Here is a 9,164-nt window from a genome sequence, read left to right on the forward strand (position 1 = left end):
ATACATGGAAAACTGTAAATCAGAAAAAATATTTACCAGAAGAACCAAAATGACAGCCTCAACTCTTCTCTGGTTTTCAGATACATGTGTTAGGCAATATTTCAAAAGACGTAAAAATGTGTAACTGCTTTATGAAAATTCATGTGAGTTATTTTCAGATGTTAGATAATTCTATATCATTATACATACAGACCGAAAGACAGATAGACACACACATATATGCATACATATACATACATAAAAGATAAAATCAGGCACAGGAACAGTGGCCAGTTTTTGTATTTTGTTTAAGAAACAAAGATGTTTTGCATTAACTTTTCAAAAAGTGTTTTGACTTGAAACCATACTCTTAAAAACATATAAAATATAAATAAATTCAACTTTATAGTCTTTCAGAGGGAGAGTATGCTATTATTCCTTGCATCATTTTACAACAGATTTTTCGACACTGCTACATTCAAAGTGAATATTTAATAAATGTTTCCATTGAATGGTTGGCTGAAAAATATTTTAAATACATTTCAAAAAGAGAGTTCTATGCATGACTTGGAGGTGTTCAGTTACCACTAATGATGATAAAGAATATATATTTACAGCATACATAACACTGGTCCAGAAAGAGTTTAACAAAAGGTTAAGTCAAGCTGTAAAACCCCCCAATAACCTTCAAACTATCTATAACCTGATCAAATTGGAACAATGGAGAATTACCTTCTCTTTTCCCGGAAAGACTTAGCTTATAAGGTGATGTTTGTTTATCTAGGTCATCCTTGTTTATTTCAAACCAGTGTTCAGAGTCATTTACTCTTCTCTACTACTTCCAGGCTGTGAACAGTGTGTGATAATGACAACTCAGTTACAGCAGGGTTTGAAGTAACAAGACACTTTTGTCAAGTAGACCTTATGAGTTTGGAATGTTCCAAATACTGAGCCATGATATTAATCCGGTAAATGCTTGAGTTAGACTCAAGTCAGCAGATTTTTATAAAGTGACTCCTATGTACTTAGCATTTTCATAAGGATTCCTGAGGAGTTTTTATCTCTGGGGATTTATTCTCATTAGGGAGGACAGATTTATATATTTTTTAAAACACAACAACTAGACAACAAAACAATTATATGACCCAGTAATAAAATGTATGCTGCAGATTATAAATGTTTGAGGAATAAGGAAATTAGTGTGAGTAGACATGTTCATATTTGGGTTTATGAAGGGAGTAGGTCTTAGAAAATGAGCAGGACATGGTTGGTAGGAAGGACGGCAGAGACTTCAGAGGGATATGGCTCATACACACGCATAAAAATTGGAGCACACATATCTGAGTCACTCCTGCAGAGTAATAAAAATGAGGACTCTGGAGTCAGATTTCCTGGGTTCAAACCCTGCCCCCGCATCACAGAAACTGGCTTTATCTCAATTTTCTCAAGTGCATAATGGGAGAAATAATAGTACCTAGTGCTGCTGTGAGGTTTTAATAAATTAATGTGTGTAAAGCATATGTGCTAATATATGTAAAGTTGTTACATGTAAAACACTCAGAATTGTGTCTTGGACAAGTAAGTGCTATATAAGTACTTACTCAACTGTTAACTAGAAAAGGTATTTGGGAGTCAATATGGATGTGGCCTAACAGGGTCAAGAATATGTGCAAGTAATGGGAATATAAGGCAGATTAGTATCTTGTATTCCATATTTGCACTTTAAATAAATGGCAAAGCCTGTGTAGAACACTAGGTTCCTGCCTCCCAGGACATTACTCTTTCTATGATATCATACTGTTTTCCTATGTTTCCAATTTTCTCATCTTTAAATTGAGGATACTATAAACCTCACAAATTTTTTGTTAGGATTAAATGAGTTAAGATATGTCAATTGCTTAAAACAGTGCCTGACACATTGTTAACATGCAGTAAATGTTAAGAAAAAGAAGATAGCAATTATCAGTTGTATTTCTTAGCTTTTGCTGCATAATAAACCACCCCCTGTTCATGATTCTACAAACTGGAAGTATATGCTTGGCTCAGTTCTCATCTGGGCCAGCAAAGCTGAATTCATTTGAGCTCACTCATGGTCTACAGTCAAGTGGTGGGTTGGGTGAGTAGGGATTGATGCTTTATGAAATGGTCTGCAATGGAGAGAGCTGTGATGACTGGAACCAACTAGCCTGAACTTATTCACAAAGTAGAGTGTTCCAAGAAGTCTCAAATCTCTGTCTCCTGTTTGCAATTGCTCCACTGGACAAACAAGTCACACGGTCATGCCGAGAATCAGTGTAGAGGTGAATGACACAAAGACTTGAATATAAGAATGAGAGAACAAATTTGAGGTCTTTACTGCAGCACTCTATAATTACATATAATAGTATATTAAATTCAAGAAGCAAACCTTCCAGTTAAAGGTGGTGATTTAACTAAATGTGTAAACCTGCTTCTTCCTCCTGAAATCCCACTAAAATGTTAATAAAAAATAAATAAGTAACCCTACAGGGATAAATATATGGGGAAAAGAAAATATTTGAAGGAATATTTCAACAATGTTTTTCTTAATTGATTTGACAAAGCAGAGGAAGTTATTCATCAAAATACTTTATCAATGAGAAGTAATGTAAATTAAGCCACTCAACCCCCACCCTGAGAAGCCCTAGATTTGGAGGTTTCAAGTACTGAGAAGGTTGAGGGGTAAAAGGAAGTCCTGAGAACGAGGAGACTGGTTTGATACACATGCAGAGAGCAATCAGACCTCAGCTTACCTCCTCCATCCATGCAGATAAGAACTACCTGCTCTCAGGCAGGAAATAGGAGATCTTTTGTCTGGAAAAATTAAGTGGAAAATTTTAGGATTTGGAAACAACAGGTAGTGTGGGTTGGAGGTAAAACCTGGGATTATATGAAAGTATACTTATTGAAAAGGAAGTAGATAGCTGGGTTATTTAAAGATGCTGCTTGGCTCCAGAAGGAAAACGTATTGACATTTAAGGATGCAAGGGTTTTTAGTTGTTCTTCAGCCAAACAGAATTCCCAATCAGTTCTTCATTGATGAATTTTAAGAACCCAGAACAATGCCTGAGTAGTAGGCATTCAGTATGTTTCGAATATTGAGTAAATGAGTTTTAATACTTCATTTTTAGACATAGGTCAGGATTACCAGATATTTGAGGAAAGTCTCTAACATGAAAGAGAAAGACTGAAAGAAATAGACATCAAACACGAAAAAAATCCAAAGGAAATGGAGCTCTAATGGAAGGGAGAGAAGAAAGCATTGTAAATGTATACCAAAACCCTCAGAGAGATTAAGAAAAAAGATAGATGGCTCATAAAATTAGACCTGAATACTATTATTTTAAAAGAACAAAAATTAAAAATTTTGCTATTAAAAAGTCAAAGTTAAAATTCAATGGAAGTTTAAAAAATAATCTTAAGAAAATCTCCTCAAAAGAAGAACAAAGCACAAAGAGAAGAAAATAGAAGATAAAAGATGAGAGATTTAGAGTGTCAAAACTAGTAGTCCAACATATAACAAATAAGAGTTCCAGAAAGAGAAAATGGAGGCTCAAAGACAATCACAAGAACATCTCCCAAAACTGAAAAAAAAACCCAGTCTCCATGTTGAAAGACCTACCTAGTATTTTGTTCAATGAGTAAAGACTCACACTAAGACACATCATTGTGAAATTTAATAATATTGAGGTAAAAAGAGAAAAATAACAGCTTCCACAGAAAAAAAAATCAGGTATTTATAAAGAAATGAAAAGCAAATTAACATTAGACTTTTTTATTTTTAACCAGAAATACTATCTACCATTAGTCAGTTGAGAAATTCCTTTAATAATTCTGAGGAAAATCTATTTTCAAAGTAATAACAACCAAATCGTCCATCAGTTTGGAAGATCAAAAATCTTACCTCCTGTGCTTTTTTTCTAAGATTCTTCTCCAACTAATGATGGAGTAATGAAGAAAGAGGAAGACTTGATGTCCAAGCAGAAGAGAATTCAGTTTGGGAGGGCAGCTGTTCAGCAGCCTAGAAAGCTGCAAGTGACTCCAGAAGAACCCTTTCCAGGAAAAGTAGGGAAGTGGTAGATTCACTGATGCGATAGGGCTTTGGGGAAAATAAAACTTGTAGCTACATGGAGAATTAATGGAGCATTTGGGAGCAAAAACTAAGGAAAAGAACATAAGAAACAATACAAATGGAAATTTGGGTTTTATTGATTCAAGAAAAAACAAAAAGTTATACTTTAAAAAGGAAATATAATACACTGCCTCTCCGAGGAACAATATTTAATGATCACACTAGTGAAAATGCTGATTACTGATTCAACAACAACAAAAATGTGATTTATTGTATTAGGAGAAAGGGTGGGACAAGGAAGTGGGCAGTGGAAAATAGTTAAATCTTTATCTACCATAGCAGAATGTCAAATGATAATATTGAAAATATGTTTTTTTAAAAAACAGAAGCATATTATTTAGAAATGGAAAGATAAATACCAGAAAAAATAGCTTAAAGCAATGCTTAAGAAGTTACCTTTGGAGGATAGGACTACAGGTAAGGAGGAAAGTAGAGGAGATACCAGTTTTTCCATGTAAAATTTATTTTTTAAACTATGTGCTTGGATGACTTTGATAAATATGAAATAAAATAGGAGGAGACTTGAACATAGATTTATCTTATTGTTAATCATATTTCAAAAAATAGGGCTGGGACCAGGATCTACCCATCCCCATCAAGCAAGGATTAATACTAACTACAGCCACTCCTGCAGGGTCCCAGGGTTGGTTTGTGGTGGTTGCTGTTTTGTGAATGCCTGTCTGTGTGTATGCAGCTGTTCTTAGTCACTAGCCAAGGCTTTACCCACACTGGCGGCTGATCACTCGCCTTGGCATTGATTGGCCTAGAGCATGCATGGACCCTAGAACCTCTCTTTCCCACTAGCCCAGCCTTTTCATCGGCTTCATTTTTGTCTCCCTCTTGGCCTTTTCAGTAGGCACCTGGCACAGCACTCTCCCGGCTCTGTTTTTCAGTCACAGCATGAGCAGAAAAAAGAGAATAAGGTAATGAAAGTGAGAGAAAATACTCTCATTTAGCATTATTTCTAATCTCTACTTCTATTTTTCTATTTAAAGCAAATCATGGCTGCCCAACCGATATTTCTAAAAGTCCATTTTGTGCTTGACTCAAATCAGGCCTTATTATCCTAGGGGAAGAGGAGATGGAGGTGAGAAGAAGAGGATGGATCAATGTGGAACGCCTTCTGCAGCTTAGCGTGCGATGGTCATTTCCTGTATGCAAGGTCTTCTGCTATGTTCTGTGTGGGAAATCAAGAATGAGAAACAATTTTGGCCCTAGAGGCCTTCCAAATGTATCTTCCTAATTACAAGGTTATAGTCCTTTGGGAATTGCAAGTTCCCTTGAAAATTCACACAGTCCTAACATGTGTTGTGCCTAGTTTGATATGTTCTTAAACTATTACTAGCTAACACTTCTTACTGCAGAATTTCTGTGGAAATGAGACATAGATATTCCTACAGGATAAATGAGAGGAGTGAAAAGAGGTGTTGAAAAGGAAAACGAAAGGATGAAACAGATACAATTCCTACTTCGCTATTTTTCAAAGTGCTTATAGTGAGTGCTCTCTCTTTCTCACCCGAAGGGGAGAAACTTCCTTGGCCTTTTTCTTCAAGTAAATAGATTAAGCCTCTCTTAATGCTATTGATATTCGACCTTTTTCATGAGGCATAGCAAAGAATTTTTCATAATCGTAATATATACTTATGGTTTGTGACTACTGAAAAGAATTATTTCCATCCTCTAAATTAATAGGCTTGCCTCCCTGCCCAGTAGGTTGTTCCTTCCTATACAGCATTCAGTAAAATATTTGCTGAGTAACTAAAATGTCCAAGGCACCCATTTCAGCAATATATGAACTAGAAACAAATAAAACAATAACGACAAACATGACTTATCTCTTCAAGGAAAGGAGGCAATATTCTTGTACGGAAAAAGGAGCGTAGAAAAATACCTAATAGCATAGCGTGACAGAAATTGTTTGGAAATTACTACGAGGCAGCAAGTGAGATGGACCCTAAGCTGAGCAGACGATAAGGGTATGGCAATCCTAAATCTACATAGTGTGGTGATTAAGTCCTGTGTCCATGGAGTCAGAAAGAGCTGGGTCCTGACTCTACTTATTAACTGTGCAACCTTGAATAAGTCACTTATACCATGAGCTCCAAGTATCTCATCCTTAAAATAGGTACATTTCTGAACATTATTGAATTTCTTCAGGCTAGGCTCTAGGGATACAATGGTGATCATGAGAGTTATGGTCTCAGGCCTTATTCAACAAACAGCAAAGAATCCAAATTGGGATAAGTATTCTGAAAGGGAGATATGGGACTGAAAACGAAAAGTAAACCACAAAGTAAAACCTTTCTGAGACCAGTGATTTTGACAGACACTGGATTATAGAGGACCTGATAAACGACAATAAGGATTTTAAACTTTAACCTAAGCAGGAGAAGAATTGATTGAAGGGGTTTAAATACACTTCCTTTACAGAAGTCTTACGAGTGTTACATGAGAAATTGGTATGTAACATTTTTAGTGCCTTCCTGATAAAGCTTTTGCACCTCTAACTACTGCTTGAGTTACTCTACAGGGAATATAGCTAAACCCGGGTTATTTGGACACCACAAATTCCTTTCTTAACATCTTTGTTTAACATCTTTGTTCAATATTAATTTAGAGAGAAAGTAATGAAACTAATTTTATATTACTAAAACTCATATACTTCTTTAAATTGCAAAGAAGGGCTGTATCCCTTACACTGATCATAACATTCTAATTTACTTGGAATAGTCTGTTCATTATTTTCTTTCTTCATAATTGGATATTGTCAGAGCTAAAACTATACCTAGAGGTAAATTATGCAACTATGACACAAAACATTGTTTTTTGTTTGTTTGTTTTGGAGACAAAGACTCACTCTGTTACCCGGGCTTGAGTGCAGTGGTGCAATCTTGGCTCAATGGAAACTTCGCCTTCTGAGTTCAAGCGCCTTCTGCCTCAGCCTCCTGAGTAGCTGAGATTACAAGGATGCACCATGATGCCCGGATAACTTTTTGTATTTTTAGTAGAGACGAGGTTTCATCATGCTGGCCAGGCTTCTCTCGAACTCTTGACCTCAAGTGATCCACCTGCCTTGGCCTTCCAAAGTACTGGGATTATAGGCATGAGCCACCATGCCCTGCCACAGAGCATTGTTTTAAATAAGATGTTTTTCTCACTTTGTATTAGCAAAACGTTTTCTACCTTTTTATGACTCTTTTTTTTTCACTTTCATTTGTGAGCTCCTACACTAACTTTCTTGAGTGGTATATAATTGGGAGATATTAAATATAGATTTTTAAAGTTACCTTTTTTTCAGGTAAAAAAGCACTGTTCTATGTGTTATGTATTTTCCTGATTTCAATGTCCTGTGACTGCCCACTTCAGGCAGTTGTCAGATCTCAGGGTTGATGAGAGCCCTGCAGTTGCATTGGGGAAATTGTGTATCAGAAAATGCTCCTTGCTAGAGATTGGGGCCAGTGAAAATAGCCCACCTTTCTTTCTTCCTTCCTTCTCTCCTTTCTTCCTCTGTCATTTCTTTTTTTTTCTTTTCTTTTTTGAATCAAGGGCCCATTCTTCAGGAGAAGTGGTACTAATTCACATCTCACTCATCATAGAAGGAGTTACATGTGAAAACCTGAGGTATCTAGTAGTATATTTCTGATTCCCTCTATGGATGCTTAAAATGCCTTATAGCAGTGTTTCCCAGACAGGCGCCTGAACGACCCACCCCTGGATTTAACTCTGTTGGGAATACATGTAAAACATTACTTTAAAACACATATGCAATTTTTAAGAAATATGTAAGACACCTCCTCAGTCCTACTCACCCTTGAAATAGTACCCATTCTTCTATGATAAAAGGGACACCTTAGTAGAAAAGTTTTACAAGTTCTGATGATACCAGTACTTAATAAATGGCCACATTATTATTATTATTATAAGGAAAGACAAAGAGAAGATTGAGAGGCTTTGAAGGTTCAGAAGGAGATTGAACTACACTTTGCAGGAGGGTAGGACAGATGAATGGAGAAGAGAGACAGAGTTCTAGACAGAGGACACGGTGAGAAAATGTATGGCGTCAGTCTGCTCATACTAAGTTGGATAGGACAGGTGGGGTAGAGCAGGTAGAAAATAGCTTTGTGATTCAGAGAGAAAAAATTAGGCTACAGTGTGACAATGTAAACTCTAGGGTTAAAAAAAGAGAGAGAACATCTTTGATTCAACAACTTTCTTCACTTTCCAAGGCACAAAATAAGTTTCAACAATTATGAGTATGAAAAAGTAGCCTCAGAGATATAATCAAATTGCAGAATATAATAAATACATTTTCCCTCACAGACTCTGATAAAGAAAGCAGTTAATAAACACAGATGAGTGCCACTGCGTACTGAGTAAGCTTCCATCCAACCAGAGAAAACAAATCTGAAGTTAGGTCCCCTTCAGTGAAAATGTGTGACTGTGAACTTCTTCATAACCCAGGAAGGGAGAAAGTACATACATTAGTCAAGGCAGTGCATTGTACTGCATTGTGTAGTCTATTAAATAATAAGAAATATGAAATGAATGGATCAGCTATTCAATGATGTGTTCACTTACGGAGCATCAGGTCAACCTGAAAGAAACTAATATAACCCCAAAGTTAAAAGGAAGATACTATTGTAGTAAAAACTCGAAGCCTCTTAACATATCTGTTAAAAGAAAACAATAAGCATTAAGTTTAATAAGCTTAATAGACTGAACCAAACTAGCACAAAGGCAGTTCAGTGTTAAGAGTAGGAACTGCCAAATCACTGCCATTTGCCCACTTTTCTTCTGGCTTCAAATATGAAATCAATTATGTTAATTTTTGAATACGTTGGAAGATTTCAAAATTTTATTATACTTATATAGAATATTAGATAAAACATTTCCTATATTTCCTCCAAAATGCTAGAAAAGGAGTTGTATGGTAGATAATTCTTAACTGACTTTGCTTATATCCATTCCTACTTAGAGATTTTTCCCGTATTTGTGATAAATGTGCAGGATTTTTGTATGTGAAGTTTCAGTAGAA

The sequence above is a fragment of the Pongo abelii genome, chromosome 3 (assembly GCF_028885655.2).
Source record: "Pongo abelii isolate AG06213 chromosome 3, NHGRI_mPonAbe1-v2.0_pri, whole genome shotgun sequence".
NCBI lineage: Eukaryota > Metazoa > Chordata > Mammalia > Primates > Hominidae > Pongo > Pongo abelii.